Source organism: Gavia stellata, chromosome 7, assembly GCF_030936135.1.
Source record: "Gavia stellata isolate bGavSte3 chromosome 7, bGavSte3.hap2, whole genome shotgun sequence".
NCBI classification, from domain to species: domain Eukaryota; kingdom Metazoa; phylum Chordata; class Aves; order Gaviiformes; family Gaviidae; genus Gavia; species Gavia stellata.
Genome location: NC_082600.1, coordinates 32,738,561 through 32,757,447, shown reverse-complemented (window position 1 = coordinate 32,757,447; position 18,887 = coordinate 32,738,561).

Genomic DNA, 18,887 nt, shown 5'->3' with positions numbered 1-18,887 from the left:
ATTTCATTAATTTCACAGACTATGAAACTGCCCTAGCAGTGGAAAGATCTAAGCTAAACAGAGCTAGGAGATCAGGGGAAAATCTGATTGAAATACCTCAATGCTACCTTTAGTAGCAGTGTCTATAGTCTGCACTATCTATGGGTTTGGGAATGCTGGGATAAATCTGCCTGTGGCCTTCCAGGGCACTTAGCAAAATGTTGATTGAATTGAACGTCTACTCTCTCCAGAGGTCTTCTGTGCAAATGAGCACAGTACTCATATCTCATATGTAGAGAAAGTTTTGTTGGTTTTTTTCTTACTGACTTTGTCATAAAGAATTATCCCACAATATGTAGGAAAATGCTCTGTCATTGATGTGTACTGCACATGTAATAACTCTGTGAAACTGCCTTGTTAATATATTAAGAGGCCCTCAGGAAAACACTTGTGTGTGCTCTAGGGAACATAGTCATGATTCCCATCTCAACAACATGGAGAGAGTTTTATCCAGCAAGCAGAGTTTTATAGACAAAAGTCCAAATACCTTGTAGAGAGTGACTTCAGAATACAGAGAAAACAAGTGTTGAACTCGCTTACACTTTTCTTAAATTACTTACTCGTTCTGGAATCTAGAGTCAATGGGCAACTAAGAGTTATATAAAACAAGGATCCTCCCTCAAAAAAAAGCTTCCCAGAAACTGCTCTTCAACCAGTCTCTCAGCTTCAGAACTGAACTTGTCCTCAGAAACAAAACTTTCAACATCAGGCACCAAATCAAACCTTACTATAACTGAGGAACATATGCAAATGTGTCAATACATATAAACATGGAAATTACTGGCATGCAATTAAACAATCGGCACACACCAGAATAAGCTTGCATAGAGAATGTGCTAATGTTCTCTTAGTGATGATTAGGTGAAAACCAAAAAAACTTCAGTTACCTCACCTCTGTCATCTCAGTATTCATTCTTAAGAGAAATCTAAAGGAAATAAAAAAATCAAAACAAACAACCTTGAAAAGATTAGGCTGGAAAATAATATAACATCATCAGCTCTCCAAAATCATAAACTCTAGAGATAATATTTTCATGGATCATGGTAATTCATCTCATCTTTCTCCTTTAATAGAATTTTATATCAACTCTTTTCTTTCAAACAGTCTGATTAATTTATCTTGTTACATTCACAGCGTTTGTTCTAAAACTTGTACTTAGCTTTGAAGATTTCTGCTATCAGAAATTGAAGAAGCAGAGCTTATGGATCCAAAAGCTTGCTTCTTTTCTCAAGCTACACCAATTGATCTTAAAAAAAAGAAAAAGCTATATCTTCCTACGAGCTTTGCTTTATTTATATCCTTACACTGTCACAGCTGCAATCAATATAATCGACTTAACGCCTAAGTTATGGTAACATTAAGTGAATGATCATAATGTCTTTTTAATGCATTTAAAGTTTAAACATTCTTTGTTTTTCTGACTATATCTGCCTCCAGTTCTAAAACACCTATTCCTGTTATATTAACTATATTAGTCAACGTATTTAAGATATTAATCTTCCCAAAACCCTTTTCGGATAAGAAAGTGCTGATTTTATGGGTTTAAATCAATGATACATGAAAGTTGTCAGTGATTTTATCAAGTTTACCTAAAAAGCCTCTATGAGGGAATCAGGTGTTCCATAAATAAAGAACAATGCAAGGCTCCTAAACCATAGATTATTCTTCTAACCTGTGGAAATATCCTTTTGCTCTTTTATAAATGTGGATAAAAAAGAAAGAATTCCATCTTATGTTCAAGAAATATCTTTTTTCTAGTGTAGTAGGTATTCTGACTCAATCCTACAGCTCATTTTAAATTGTAAATTATATCCAGATCTCACTTTAGGTTAAAATAATCTGGCACAATTGAGTTACACTGCAGTAATTCCTCAAGGATACTTGGTCATGATTCTTCTAGTAAAAATATCTAAATTAGATCAAGGCTTCAGTTTTTCTTACAGAAGTTCAGTTGCTTTCGCTGACACTGTGCCAAACTTGGAAAGTAAGGCATATGCAAATGGTTCAACTTTGCTCCTATATACAAATCTGAAGTTCCTTGCAAGTTCACATTTCTCAGCCAGAACTGAAAATCTTTTGAAATCTAAAACTATACCAAAGATGTTTCCTGTTTTGAATGTAAATGAACTGCACCCACCTATAAGTTTACTTATTAAGTAATCACAGTGAAGCCTAAAAAGCTATAGAACCAATTAATTTAGTTAAATAAGGAAAATACAAAGAAAAAAAAACGCATTTTGCCAGTTGCAAATCACAAGTTGGTATTTCAAGCAATGTTTCTGCAGAGAATGTATATCAGAGATAGCAAGTACTCCAGAATGAATAATTCTTTGACAGGATTAGCATGCCAGCTAGGTCTTCTTTTTAACCCTTACACTCTAGGCTCCTTATTGGTTCATAAATCTTGATAAGCCTAGTAAATGTTCTCATATTTTCATTAGCTGTGACCGTATTGACAGCAAAATTATCCATCATGGCCAGCAGATGACTATGCAACAACTCAGTGTAAGAATGATGCAAAGACAAGTTGAAATAAAAAGAGGTGCCTGTAAGAAATATTTCTGTAGAGCCCTGCACTATGAAACAGCCCTATGAAAGTATCAGCTTTAAATAATAATTAATAGAAAAATCCCATTCACAGCTCTTAAGTAGATGAAAATTGTGAATATGATTTTTTTTTTCTCTGATGTTGTAGTCAGCTAATGAAATAAAGATGAAGTTCTGCAATTTATTTCTTAGGTCAAGCCATAATATTTCATTAATTATTTGACTGAATGAGAAATAACAGACATCTGAGTTGTTGATTGACCTTTTTTTTTATGCATGATACCTTACCTAGCACTTTCTATTTTGGTGAGTTTTGTAGTTCCGTGGCTGATGCTTTGCATCAGACTAATGAAGATACTATTAACAGTTTTAAAACAGTGGTGATTAAGTAATGCTGCTGAAAGATGCAAGTTTTAAAAATAATCCAGAAAAATCACAAAAATTGATTTATTAGTCCTTCCTTTCTTCCTTCCATACCTCAGAACCCATTGCTGCAAACCTCTGGGCAACTCATTACCACTTCCCTAAACAGAAGCAAAGTCACCAAGCTAATGGTATATGTTATCTTCTGCTTCAACATTCCTGAAACACAAAGTTATCCGAAGACCGCTAGTCAGAGAAATTCTCCTTCTTATAAAACATAGCTTGAGGGGATAAAGCACCCGGTCTTAATAGTGAGGATCTCTGTCTGCAACTTGAAATTGTTTATCTTCCATTTTCAGTAAAATTCTAATTTCTTTATTCCAGGCAGTCAGTTATAGAACTGAATTTACAAAAACAGTTATGTTGCCATGTTAATTAAGCATAGGAAGGTGGTCTTTAAAAGGGCATTTTGTGCTGGTTTTCCCCCTATCCTACAGTTTTGAGCCTTATGTAGAGTGGTTTAAAAAAAAAATTAAACAAGTGAAATTGTTTCCATTGCAATCAGTGAGTTTTTGAACCAGGGCCACTTATGCAAATGAAACAAAACTGAGTGAGCCATTTGCAATGCATAATTTAGCTAAAAATGTTAACCTCTCCTTCTGTTCAAGGCTTATCCACAAGCAGATCACACGTTCCTTGAATTTATTTCTATTTAGACATGCTTTCTGGGAAAAAAATAATTACTGTAGTGGCTTTATAATCACAATTATTCATGCGTATTTGGTAACATTTATTTATAGTTGTGTCTGGTAGTAAGCACAGATTTATTTATTATTTCTATTACTAATTCAAATCATAGGGTTTAAAAAATTTGCAGCTAAAATTCTGTAACATTTTCTTTAAAGAGAGAGTAGGACCTGTTTGTTTTGTTCTTAACATTCTTTACATTTTCGGAAACAGATTACAGGTAGTTGCTCTGTCTGATACCGCGAAGAGCTTCCAGAAAGGGGATTTTTTCAAACTGCCTATAGTTTAAGCCTTCCTATTTCCACAACAATTGGAACATATGATCTAATTTTGTTTAAAATGGTATATCTGGCTTGCCTTTGTGAGAGGTCAGAATTGTAAACACATGGCTATCTATGGGCCCTTTGCACGTGGAGGAAAACTTGCTGACCATGCACAGACCTCACGGGGAGCCCTGTGACCATGTTAGCACACTGTAAATGTTAATATCATAGAGCCCATCCCTCAGCTTTGATTTTTAACAGACTGGGCAGCATAGTGGTGCAGACTCGGTGAGCTTGCATCCGTTTGTGTCATGAAGAAAGTGTAGCTCATCTGCAAAAAAGGTGCCAGATATACTTGCTAGAAGCCCAGCTTCTAATACAGGAGACTATGTTGTTTGGATAACAAGATATGGGAGCAACATTTTCTTAGTTTTCTTCCATAGATGCAGGAAACAGAAAGTGCAACTCAGTAGGTAGGACTTTGGCTTATTAGAAGAGTAATGCTTTCGTATCATAATAGCTGAAAAAGACTAAGGAGAAACAATTATTTTTAGTAAATTATAAACATACTCTGCCATAGAATGTTTGTAATTAGCTAATATCATGTGATTTTGAATAAGCTATGCCTTAAACTTATGAGTATTTAACTGCAAGGAAGAAATGTAGATATTCTAGTATGTTTATTGGCATGAAAATTGTAGTGCTAATAAAGCTAATGGTTTATAAAAGAAATAAACCAACAGAATAATAGAAATGCCAATTATAGCAAGATAATTATGTAGATTGTTCTCAACATAATTAACTAAACAACATAAGACATTGATTGGCTGTTACCCATAAGCAATAAAAAATTATCATATAAAGTTTTAAATAGAAAAAATGGAACTACATTTTAAGCACCCGTTTTAGATTTAGTCCCTATAAGTACAGAATACTTCTGCTGCAGCTTACTCAGTATCCCGTTCCCCAACTGGTATTCCTTTGAGTTCCACTCTATATCACACCAAGGCTTAAATTAGTGAAAATGTGAATATGCTAAAATCAAGAAGATCCTAAATTAAGCTTATTTATATTTGTTAGACTCAGCCTTTTGGATTTACTGTATTCCATTAAGATATTTTTTAATCTCCAAAATTTGTTATATATTCCTCCCAAATGGAATTAACTATCTTATCGAAGCCATCATCCATCATTGCCCAATGATTTTATTTTTTAGTAATTGATTAGTTTACCCACAGAAGCATATTCTCCCACTGCCTAAGGTAGGAACAGGAAAGTTTCTTAGTAAATATCACATACCTTTGATCATCAAAGGGAACAAAAATTTTGATTTACCTTTGTTCCTGAACTACAAAACAGATTCTAATAGCATGTGCCTTGAAATGCTACAAAGCATAAAGATTTTAGGCCTTGCTTCTTGTTTTCTCATATTTTTATATATTATAGATGACACTTTCTTTAATATACATGTATGTGTATTTATTCAGCCTTCCTTCCTGTAAGGAATAATCCCCATCCCTTGGGAATGCACTGAGCATAATTTCCTAGCTCTAGGAAGCTAAAGGATTTCTACTTGGTAAACCACAGCAGTGCTTTCCCTTTAAATGTTGGCGTGAACTGTCAGAGAATCTGCTTTACCTCTGTAAGAAAACATGTATGATCAGTTGACTCTTACAGATTCAGGACTGCAGAATGCAGACTGAATGGGAATAAAAAGAAGCAGAGGGGAGCGGGGAGGTGTCCTATACGTGAAGTATTTTCAGGAAAGAAAATCTCAATTTGACCTGAGGACTGAATGTTAAATGAATCTGGATTTTTGTATTAAGGCAAATTTAGAAGATTACTTCTACTGGGGATAAGGAACTGAACAACCTAATTCAGTTCCTGTGGTAAGACTCATAAGAATTGACTGCATCCTGTATTAACTTAATGATTTGATTGCTGAATGTATTAATTCAATGGTCTGTGATTTAATTCAGTCCCACGTCTGAGCTTGATTTTCTAATTATAATATCTAATTTCTTGGATTAATAATTGACAGTGGTTTGGATTTACGGTGACTGGCTTGCTTGCTTGTTTGTTTGTTTTATAGTTTTTTATAAAACCTGAAAAGATATATAAAAGCAGATTAAATGATAAATCAGTAATTCGTACTGGCAGTCTTAAAAAGTTACTTAAGTACATTCTTTTGCCTAATCAAGTAATTGATTCTCTCTCTGAAACCCACAAACTGACTCCCAAGCAGAAAGACAGGGGTGAAAAGAACTCCAGGGTTTTGCCAGGTTATGGCATGCATGTTTCCTTGTACCCACTATATGATACCACTTCCATTTCCTGTGTGGACCAGTGAATTTTCAAATAAGAATACCCTATGCACATATGAACTTGAGCACAGTGGTGATAAAACATGTGAAAACCAAGACCTTATAACTCAGTTCCCACAAACAGAAAAAACACTATTTTTTGTAAACACAATAGGATCATGAACATAGTAGAAACAATCTATGAATCAGAGTTAATATTTTTCAAATTATTTGCCTGTTGCAACTTGCATGAAAATAATGCAATAAGGAGAAACAAAATTATGCAAGTTTTCTGCTCTGCTCTGTTAGAATACGTTATAAATAGCCAAATAACACATAAGTTTGCCTTCACTTTTTCAGAAATTCTTCATTTTTGGTATAAAATCTTGTATGGCAGTAAGAAATGTCAGAGCTAAAAACATAGTTAAAAGCTTCATACTTGAATTGTCAGTTTATTCTTTTGTGCAGGGATTGAATGTAAGGGTCCATACTTTTAGTCAGTGATGTTGACAAAATTGACATATAAATGAAACAACTTACAGCTGAGATTCTGTGTGCATTTGACAAGTTATAATGGAATTGTTTGCAAAGTTTTATTGAAATCCCTGCTTCCATTTATCTTTGTTAGCACAGCTACAGAAATCTGCTATATAATATTCCTGTATAAATTAAACTAACTATAACAGAATTAGACAAGGAGAGGAAAAGAGAATAGCATATATTATTCTAAAGGAAAAATGGTTTTGTAGGAAAATATTTATACATTATTACTTTGACTTTTATAACAATTGGTTTGGGTCCATTTCTTTAAGAATGCCTAAAACTTGCAAGAATCTGTAATCAAGGATGTAGAATAATTTTCTTTCTCTCTTTTGTCAGGAAGGAAATTTCCATACATTAGTGAACTTTAACCCAAATGCTTCTTCTTAACAACTAGCAGGGTAAATTATCATTCCTAAGTGCTTTTTTCTCTTTTGCTATACGATGAATGATGAAAAAGTTCAGAGCAGTCTAAACTGTGTTTGCTGAACAAGGAACTAAGTTCATACAAGATGCTAAGCACTAATTCTCTGTCCACCAAAATGTTTAATTTATACATAAAGGTAAACATGTAACGGGCCTTCAAAGTCAATTGAAATCAAATGCTTCTATCCATAGGTCCCCACCAGAAAAGGTAACCAGAAAATATCAAGAAAGAAAATCTTATCTTGAATTCAATTTTATTTTCATATGCATATTTTATATTGGCTCTCATAAGACTCCAAAAGTTCCTGTGACCTTGCAGTTAGTAACCAACTTCAAAAATACCATAAAACAGAAATGTCATTACAATGATGATGCAAATGGGTAAGTACAGCAAAAGCAGCTGAAAGGAAAAAAAAAATCTTGGACAGTTTATACAATTTTCCTGAGAAATGGGAAACAAATTGTTTTTGTTCCTTTGAAGTCTAACTGCAAGAATATTTATGTACCTGCCTCTCATGAGGATACAAACTAAATGATACATAAAATCAAAATATACAAAATGTGCCAGGACATATTAAACAATTCCATGATTCAGCTGAAGTTCCTGATAAGCCTAGAAGTTTAAGATAACTACGGGTAAAGAATACATTGCAGCAGTGAATTGAACATCCTTTTCAAGAGAGAACAGCCTGAGTCAGTTAGCTTTTCATAACTCATTACTGTCTGCTGTCCATTACCTTACACCACCTTCTCCCCACATTTAAACCTCTGCACTCCTGAAGAAAATGACTTATGCCTTGACTCCAGAAATTAGTCTAAATTATTTAATTATCTGAAATTGGCTCATTTAAAATCCATTTAATATATAAATTGTTTCATTATTTTTCAGAAAACTGAGATCTGCGTGCTTACATGAAAATCATGCAATGGTGTGGGATATTCATCACAAAATGTCATAGTGTGGATAAGACCAATGGCAAGAAAGCCAAAAGAAGATGAGTAAAAGATAATCACTATTTCAGAAAAAAATGCAACAATTTCTCAAGATGAAAGTTTTAATGATCCATTTTACCCTGCTAAAGTCAAACTAGATAAAAAATATCAATGTTAAAGAAAATTAAAATTTATATTGTTGGGTTTTTTAGGAACAGTCATTTTTTAAAGCTCTATTCACAATGTTAACTGAAAAATTCACTAAACACATTTGATTGTTTTATAATACAGAAGAACAAAATATATTTCATTGTTTAATTTTCAAACCATTCTACACAATTGCTTTTAGATTAAGTCAGTCTGTTCATGTTAATAAAAGGTATGTGACAAATCCTAAATCCTATCATCCTTTGTGGCTAGCCGACTGCATGCTTAATACTTTCCCTTAAGCATTTTCTAGTTCTGTTTCTATCCTGTCTTGCTTCACAAGGTTGTGCTTCATGACAAAACCTCCTATGTAAGTAAAAATACAGCGCCTTCAACAGAGGAGGCTACAGCATTTAAGAGGAAATAGAAAGAGGAAGATGTATGTCCTTTTAAATAAAAGTTCTAAATTCAGAGCTGTTCATCTGAGTTTGGGTGAGAGGCTTCCACTGGGTGGGGGAGGAAGAATTTTTGCTTTCTTTGTTTTAAATTACCATTTTAAAATTATTTTCTTAAATGGTTTTGGACGTATGAAGGGAAAATGAAAATACAGAAGCCTGAAAACAAAGCAAAAATGTCAGGAAATGTTTATAAACACACACACACACAAAAAAAAAGGTATTAAAAAAATATTTCATCATTTCTCCACATTCATTCAGTCCTGCAATCTGTGTTGGCTACATCACTGATAGCATAGAGAAGGATTTTAAGAAAGTAAGCACATGTGTTTATCCTTTTATATTACTTTAAATACATCAGAAGCAAAATCACATTTTCCTTCTCTCTGCTTTGATTTCCACAACAGCTACTGTTTGAAAAAAATGTATCGATATGAAATCACCACTGAAAAAGCTTCTGGTAACAGTACTAAAAATCCCCTGTACCTAAAAGACTTGTGCTCTCTCATTCTCTGTACAGACCTGTCAGGTACTGAAACAATCATGGTTACTGGAAACCCAGCTCCTTTGTAATCAAAGGGAGTTTTCCCACAGGCTTTGACAAGGCCAGGATTCTACCTTATAAATTAAGTCAAATATTTATGAAAGCCTTTAGAAATTTCAATTCTTCCACATGCTTTTGTGATCCTGAAAAGTTCCAAAATGCTCACAGCAGGAATTCAGCTCCCTTTATTAGAAAGAACTTGTACCTGTTTACTTGTACAAAATGCCAGATGCACCTGAATTTTCTTTTAGGTATTTACTTCTGACTGCTACTGTCTCCTGTAGTGTTATGCTTTTCTTCAAAAGACGCTTACTAGTGAATAACTTAAGTATTTGAGTATCAACTTGATGTGAGTTTTATATTTTTAAGACATGCTTGCTATAATATTTGTGTGTTCATCAAGACAGCAGTGCTCCATTGCAGGGGATCACTCATTACTATGCTCACAAACTAACACTGAAGAAATGTATAAAAGATTTATCCCACGGTTGATACATACAGTTGGGAGTCTGGAGAAACAAAATTTCTCCTGCTGTGAGACATAGAGAAGGGCAACCTAGACACTGTATGTGATTTGAAATGCCTTGCTGTGCTGGTTGTCCACCCAGCTTGCCTGAATTTTTTGAGTGATTGTGCTGCTATGGGTGCATTTCCTACACTCACAGATGATGCAGAGGCAGGAAAAACAATACTTCAGACTTCTGTACAGTGATAGGCCTGATTCTTTAAATTAAGACACTTTCTCATGCCAGTTTGCCCCCACTTACTACACTAGTCTATCCCAGACTGCAGCAAAGAGTACACTTTCTAACTAGTCCCTCCCTTCAAAGCTCGTTCACATTTATAAGCAGGTATGAAAATTATTTAAAATTATTTTCAGGTTTCCCTCAGTGTCTGTATCAAATGACCACTAATACGTACCAGATCCTTACTTCCCCTTCAAATACCTCTATTCAATAAAATACAATGTAATGTAGCGTAAAAGCAGGAAGTTTTAGAAATTGTATTTGTTAATGACATCAAAATCATGCTTCTAAAGATGATACCTGAGTGTCATCTAGCCCATGCATCATTGTTAAATATATAACTTGTGTTTCAACTCTCTCCAAATGTCTATTATTATGTAGGAAAATGTAGATCCAGCTCAGTAATAGTGGGTTGGACTTTTTCCTACTTGCTTCAGCTGAAATAGGATTTTCACTCCTTATACTTTTTGATAAATCCAGGTAGAGTTTTCAAAAGCTGCATTACAACACAATAATTCTTTGTACTAAAGATTACTTAGAAATTGTCTTGCTAGTATATATATAATTATATTAGAAGTTTGCTTTTAAGTACAATACTTGTTAATAAATTAAATATAGGTTTTAATAGGTTTTTGGTTCAAAGTTAAATTAAATTTTTAGGAAGACTGTCTCTGTGGCAGTTGGTGTCACTGATAACAAACTAAAAAGCTGCTTTGAGCAAATTGATCCTAGTTTTCATCTAAAATAGAGTTCATGTCCAGCATGTTTCTGAAGCTATTATCCTCAGAGTTATTTAAAATGTGGGCTGCTGAATTTATGACTCATTACTCAGCAAACTGTTACTTAAATCTTAGTCTTCCCCATTACCAGTAGCAATACTGAATCTCTTTTTCTCTGTTCTTTTCTACAGGATCTTAGCTAACTAATGCAATTACAGCATAACACCACCCTCAATTTTGGCAATGCAGTGGGGAATCTAGTCTGATTGAGTAGAGATTTATCCTTTAAACCCTGTGATTCCTATTACCTTGTTTTCATTGGTGTTAGGCAAAAGGTGCTCCTGGGTAAAACTAATTCAGGCAGTTGAGAATTCAATTTTTATTAGTATTCTCTTTCAGTTTACATTCACTGATACAAGCCATTTTGCCAGAAATATCCCTTTCATCTTCTTCAAAATCTTTGGCTAGGTCATCATCACCTTCATTAACACTGGGAGCTTAATTTTGACATGGGGTGCAAGAAAGATTAAAATAATTTTGCTGGACAAGTTGTATTGTTGTCTGATGTATTAAAACTTCAATAAAAATTGAGTAACGTATTTATGACGGGAAAAAAAAGCTCTTATTTTAGCTCTCCTTTTGGGCATTATACTTGAAGTTCCCATTAACCTTAACAATGCCACCAGACAATTTTTTGATGGGATGAAATATTCCTCTAACAGAAAAGGCTAGATTTGGAGGTGATGAATCCCATGAGAAGTGTTAGCAGGTTAGAAAAGTCTGACAGAACTAATACATCAACAGATTCAGTACAGCTGAGGGAGTGCCTGATTGGCATACAAAATTCAGGGAGACCTTTGTCAACATTATATCCTTCTCCCAACATCTTCTGTTACGTTAACATTTTCTTGTTGTTCTCCAAAAATGGTTCAAAAGCCCTGCATAAACCCACTATAAAACAAAAATCTAGCAAAATTCCTACGAAAAACTCTGCCAAAATCAGGCTTTGCTTTCACCTGCATGAACCTGTGATGTCAAGCAGACACCTTAAAGAGTACTGGGCAAGAAAGTTTCCATGACTTCATCTTCAAAACTGAACCAATATTTAGGGGATGAGGTACTTTCTTAATTTTATTGTTCTTATCCCTTGGCGAGTTGCTTCTCTGTATATTGGCTGTTAGTTATGTGCCTGTTCTGGCAGGTGTTACAGTCACTGTAGTTGGTTTTTCTTTCTGCGATATCATGGCCACACATTGAATTTTTTGTGATAATTGTGAAGGGAAAGCCACCATCAACACAGAATAAGCTCATACAGAAGCAAGCGAATTACTTCATTAGTTGTCATAGCTGAAATGGAATGACAGTAGAAAAGGCAAGGATGGGCACTTGGGAAGCAGAAAGACAACAGTCTCCAAACAGTTCAGAAATGATGGAGGCAATTTAGAGAGAAAAAATACATGGCAGTCTGTCTGCAATGTGAACTGAACTCCAGTTTAGTAGCTTGAATTGGTACTTTAGGAGGATGAACTTTGGAGGCTGGCTCAAAGCTGAAATTATTCTTATTTCCTGGAGAAAAAAACCAGGATTTCATTAAGAATTAAAATCCTTCATTTGAATGTCATAGAACATAATTAAATACTTGAGGCTTTATGTTTAATTGTTCTAAATTGCAAAAGCCTGGGAAGGCAAGTGATAAATCAGTGGAGAATTAAGATACTTCTTTTCAAGGAGCAGAGTGCAAACAACTGACCACACTGAGACATTGTCTTAAAGATATATTTTTTCACTTGAAATTCAAGTTTTTTCCAGAGAGATTTTCAGTGGTAAAAAGGCATGTAGGGGTTCTGGTCTGCATTGTCTCTTAAATGATGTTGAAACTGCTCTTGAGCTTTTTTTTAAAAACCCAGACAGTGATAATTATAATTCCACAGCAACTTGTATATATTCTGGTTTAGTCAAACTATTTTTAAAGATTGAAAAAAATATTTAAAAGCAAGCATCAGAAATAAAGAAAAAAATATTTTTTCAAATGTGGTTCATCCATACTCTTGTGAGAGGAGTGTGAAGAAAAATAAAAAAGTTAACTTAATTATACTTTTCTCATAAATTATCAGTGAAGAAGGGCTTGCTAAGGGATGAGAATATTGAAACATACAGTTGATTTGCAAGCTAGCTTTTATTTCTATTGTTCTCCTGATGTCTACATCATGTTCTATTCAAGATAATGGCACTTTAAACAAGGGCTATTTTCTATAGCTTTTATGCCACAGTAACAAAGTAGCATGCATATGCCCTCTGATTAATTAGGTGGTTTGCATATGAACATAAAAGGTTGCTACTGTTTTGTAAAGCATTGAGGTACTGAATATTAGGAATATTTCCATTTTAAGTTATTTTTCATCCAGAATCTGTCTTAATTGGCTGCATCCTCAGCCATTACACAACTGCATATAGTACAAGTCAAGATGGCAGAGACACAGTTTATATCTTGATAGTGTGGAAAACAGGGGTAAGGATCCTTACAGAAGTCCTTATACCTGTATTGAAAAAGAAATAACAGAACAAAATCTAGGCCACTCAAACAGAGCTGACAACTGAAAAATTTGAAAGCCATTTTATGAAGAGTTTATTTCTAAATATTTTTCCCTACGAACTTTGCCTATCATTCTATGGCAAGGTTTTCAGCTGTGACCTCATTTACTTTGTTAGAGCTCAAAAATGATTGCAGAATCACTAAGGTTGGAAAAGACCTGTAAGATCATCAAGTCCAACCACCAACCCAACACTGCCATGCCCACTAAACCATGTCCCACAATGCCACGTCCACACGTTCCTTGAACGCCTCCAGTGAGGGTGACTCCACCACATCCTGTTCCAGTGTTTCACTACTCTCTCAGTAAAGAAATTTTTCCTAATATCCAGCCTAAAACTCCCCTGGTGCAACCTGAGGCCATTTCCTCTTGTCCTGTTGCTTGTCACTTGGGAGAAGAGACCAACACCCACCTCTCTGCAACCTCCTTTCAGGTAATTGTAGATGTGCATGAATGCATTCAGGTGCAAAAGGGTTGTGAAATCTAATCAGGTCCAATTGGTTTAAAAATGGGATACAGAAATGGATGTGATTCAGACTGCCGTAAGCAAACTTTCCTTTTATACTTTCAAGCACAGCTTCTCTGTTCTGTCCTCTTCTCCATAACTTTATTTGGTTAAGTAGTTCTATTCTGATCTTATACTAAAAATAACAAACAATTGAAGTTTAGACTGTGTTAGTATGAGGGGCTTTCAGTCTGCCATAGGGCAAATTCTGCTCAGTGTCAAGGGCATAACTAAAGGCTGAGAATGGGCTCATTTTATGTTCCAGTTCCATGAAAAAATCAAAGTTGTTCAGTAGCGAATGTCTCTTCTACCCAAATGTCCTATTAATTAAAGAACTGTGCTCTATTCTTTTCCTCCAGGACCCTGAACCTCATAAATTTTGGTTCTTTGGGAAAATTAAAGTGGGTTCAAAGTGATCTCAAATTCATTTCTCCTTAATCGGTTAGCTCATTAAGCAACCTTAACCACCTTATGTAACAGCTTTTATGTTAAATAAATTATAATAAGGAATCAATAGTAAAGCTAGCCTGATCAGGGAGAGGATCAAAGCTTTATATACAGATTATTGGCTGAATGTCCTTGGAGTGTGATCCCTATGAAATTAAGGGCAGATGCTTAATAGTCTACAAAGTGATTTTTATATTACAAGTACACAGATATTTGACCAGTCTCATGTGCCTATGGGTTTTCAAACAGATGCAAGTAGAGGTCAAAACTTAAATATGCATGCGTTCTTCACACCTCAAGCTAATTAAATCCTATTCCTTGGCATGTTCAAATTTGTAATGAATTTATAAACAATAGCATAAACAAAACAGTACTAAACTGTTTTTTTCTTAAATAACTCTCTTTTTTGGTTACGTAACCTCTCACATAGTCTTTCCTTCACCATTTATGTTCTCTAACATATGGTTAAGTAATGCCAAGTAAAGTTTCTAATTTTCCAGCAGTACATAAAATAAGGTTTCTTTTCCGGGAAATTAAACAATGTTTACTTTAATATTTAATGGATGTTATAAATGTGCAGATTTGCCACTTCTTGTGTGCAAGAAAGGGGGCGGGGGGGGGGGGGGGAGGAGAGGAAAAAGTTAAAGTTCTTTTGTAGAAAAAAGTCACCCAGAACATGAACAATCTCTGCTTAAAGTTCTACTCTACTCCAGAGTACAGCTTTCTAAAACAGCATTATGGGGTTCAGCTTTTATTGTCTCAGTGATTTGCAGATTTTGATTTTGTGTACATGTGGAAGGACAGTTTATTCTAACTGCCAGCCCAGCTCAATTTATGACCTAAAAACTAAGAAGGTTTGGTTTGGTTTGGTTTTACTTTATTTACTTTATTTTGTTTGGTTTTTTTTAAACCTGACTCAGATATCACTGGTAATAAAGTTTCTGTAACTGGAATTTGGCTTCTAAATTGGTTGATGACATGGGAGGCAGAATAGATTAAGCCATTCTTTTCTTCCATAGTCTTTAAAGCAAAGCAATTGAAAGCTTTCTTACTAAAAGCAACAGACAGATTCTGAATGCCTAGGAGTAAGTGTCTTCAGAAGGGATCTGACCCTAGAGGGTTCCAAGAAATGTTGAGCCCTCACAACTCCCAGCCTTCGTCACCCTTGCTTCCTTGCACCACTTGATATTATTCCTTTCTGTTCTCAAAATGAGAAAATAGCTCATGGGAATTGTTTCTTTGCTGTACTCAAGTAATCAAGCTTCAGAAACAAATGAAAACACCGGAACAAGTGGAAACAGAACAGCTCACTTTCTCTGTAAGTTTATATTTTATTGCTCTTTCACAGCAACTCTTGTCTCATCACCTGCTATTTTCAATCTCCTAGTAGGGAAAGGCCACTTCCCAGTCAGACTTTCCGGTATGCACAGGGACTGGAGTGTACCTGTTACTTTGCTTTCCTGCTGTTATAAAAGCTTGTTCAGTCTTAGTAATGGTTATAATGAAAGAGACATTTTCATTCTGAGTCCAATTGTTTTCCATTTTTGGCTGATTCAAACCCATATTCTAAGATCAACATGCTTAATCATTCTTTCTTGTGGTTCACAAGTTGGCAGTTTTATCTTTAGAATCAGAAGTTTAAGTAATGCTGTCTTAACTGGGCACTGTGGATAGCCATCTTGATTTTGTGCATAGCCATCTTGATTTTTATATCCTGCACCTTCTGTGTTTCCCTAAATTGTTGGTCCATTATTTACTCAGTGAGCAGTGAAAGTTATGTTTACAGATCTCTGCTGTTCAAAGCCTCTCTCCAAAGACTGCTCATTACTAACATATACACAAAAAGCCTTTGCTGCATGCATGTTGCCAGGAAATCAGGCAAGAGATTTTCAAATATTATGATAAAGATGAGGCTTTTTAGTAGATGTGAAAACACTGTTTTCAAGTGACTAATCTAGCATGTCCAGATCAGTGCTATTCAACTTTCAAATTATCATCTATGCCATAATAATAGTCAGCCCTGAGGCTGATCTGCAATCTTAATTAAACTGTTGTGAAGTCAGTTCACAATAATGAATTAATTTTCTGTGGTAGTGTCCCTAAATTTCAGAGAAAGAGATCCACTCCACAACTGGCATGGACTCAGCAGATGTACGTAGATGGTTATTACGGCTGAGCTGACAGCTGTATAATTTTTTATGCTGCCTATACCCAGTCAGGCCCAGTTGCTGCTGCTCTACATCCAATCATGCAAAAATGCTTTTATTCTCTCTCTGAACTGAGTTTATGAAGATTCAGACAGCAGATGTTAATGGATCTTTTAAAAAGTTCTGAACAATGTCTGGCTTGTATAGAATATTCACGTTGGAACTAAACAAGATTTTAGACCTTCTGCATACATTTACAAAACATGCAGGTGTGCATGTTATGGTTGGAGACTTTGAAAGTTATTTCTGTTTTGTTTCTTAGAGTTTTATAGTACTGAGTAAATCTGGGGAATAGCAGAAAAATAATGTCTAAGTATAATACATACCACTGTGTAAATATCAGGTTTCAGATCAACATCTGTAGAGAGAGAGAAACGGTTGACAGATAGAAAACTATATCCTCACACATATAACTGAGCAAGAAACAAAACTTTTTGAGTTGCTGTTAATTAGAAATGTAGGTCATAAGAATATTTCCCAAATACTGCCACCAGCATAATGTGTTATGTATCAATGTTTCTCTTTTCATGTTTATAGCTGCTGCTTCCACTTACCCTCAGTCTCAAAAGTTGTTGCACAACAAGGGTTTAAACAGTTTCATAAGGGAAATAGAACACAATAAATATCGCAATTCTTTTTGTCCTGGTCTGAGTTTGATTATCCTACCGCTAGACAGATGGCAAAGTCAAGTCCCATGAATGTGTGAGATACAACCTTCCCTTACAGTGCAGGCCTACTCAGTGCTTTATCTATCCGTCACCAGAGAGAAGTACTGCTGTGCCATTGTATGTAGCCTGAGCTCTGCTTCATGTACCTAGTCCTAGTACAGGGTGGGTCGGGATCTCTCTTTCACCCAGACTGTTTGGGTTAGAAGTGCCACACTGATCCACACTGGGAATTGCATGTCCAGTCTTCATTTTACTCTTTACAGTTTCTTTGCCTCAGTGACTTAACCTTTTGTGAGGAACTATATCCTTTTATTCACTTCAAGCCTTCCACCACTTAATTATCTCTTTGTTCTTATATCATAGAACCGGAATAGGAATTTTTTTTTTGTTTTTTCATCTATGCTCTTTTGATCATTAGTTATTTTATATAAATTTCTGATTTCTCTTTTTTCCTCTCAGAAAAAAAATCCCAGCCTTTTCATGCTCTTACTAGTTTTTTCTATGCCCTTAAGCATTCTTATTTTCTTTGAATTCCCTGTATTTCTCCCTTTATTTATTTGTTACAGTGATTAGCAAATTCATTCTGTATTTTACTAATTATTTACAAGTATTTGGCAGCTTCTATATTCCCAACTGAAAAGTTTCTTCACTTTTTTTTTTTAATACACTGAGCAGATTATTTTTCTGAAACTGCATAACTGATTTATTAATGATTTATATTTGTGCATTTGTCATTATAGCCCTTGTAAAACTGCCATTAAACAGCTGAAGAGCAGATTTCCTCAGTGAATAGATAAAATGTGAATAGATCAAATATAGCCTATGAATAATATTACAGCCAAATGGTAACTTTCAATGGGACAGACTACACTGAGATGGAGACATTTTTGAAAATAAGACTCTCTTACCTAAGTAATTTAAAAGTTTACCAAAATTAAGATTTTTAAATTCTTAGATTATAGAAAGGAATAAACCTATTCAGCAACTTATTATAATACATTTAATATCTGTATAAATTCAGTGTGAATTATTTCAATGCAGAACGAAAGGAACACATTGAACAGTACATTCATAAGGGACAAATTTTCAAAATCAGATGCTTATATTAGACTTCCTAATGCTTGTTGGATATCAAGGGCAGGGGGAGGCAATTCAAAAAATTACATGGGCATCTAAGCCATTTCCAGGGATTTTAGAAAATGCCCAAAAGGCATCTAGTGTCTTTCCAGTTCAAAGTGATACCTAAGTCATTTAACCATCTTCAGAAATTTTACCCTTAAAGGAATGGCCTGTTATGCAAAGATGCAGCTCCTTCTACTGAAACTGAAATCATGGGTTTAGGATTGCAGTTTTAAGCAGTAATTTAAAAGTTGAAATGTTAAACAAATGTTTTAGTGACCATGAAATGATAGAGTTTTCAATTTTTAGCCAAGTAAGGAGGGGGGTCAGCAAAACTGCTACCATGGACTTCCGAAGGGCAGACTTTGGCCTGTTCAGGACACTGGTTGAGAGGGTCCCTTGGGAGACGGTCCTGAAGGGCAAAGGTGCCCAGGAAGGCTGGACACTCTTCAAGAAGGAAATCTTGAAGGCACAGGAGCAGGCAGTCCCCATGTGCCGTAAGAAGAGCCAGCGGGGAAGACGACCGCCCTGGCTGAACAAGGAGCTTTTGCTGAGACTTGGGGAAAAAAAGAGAACT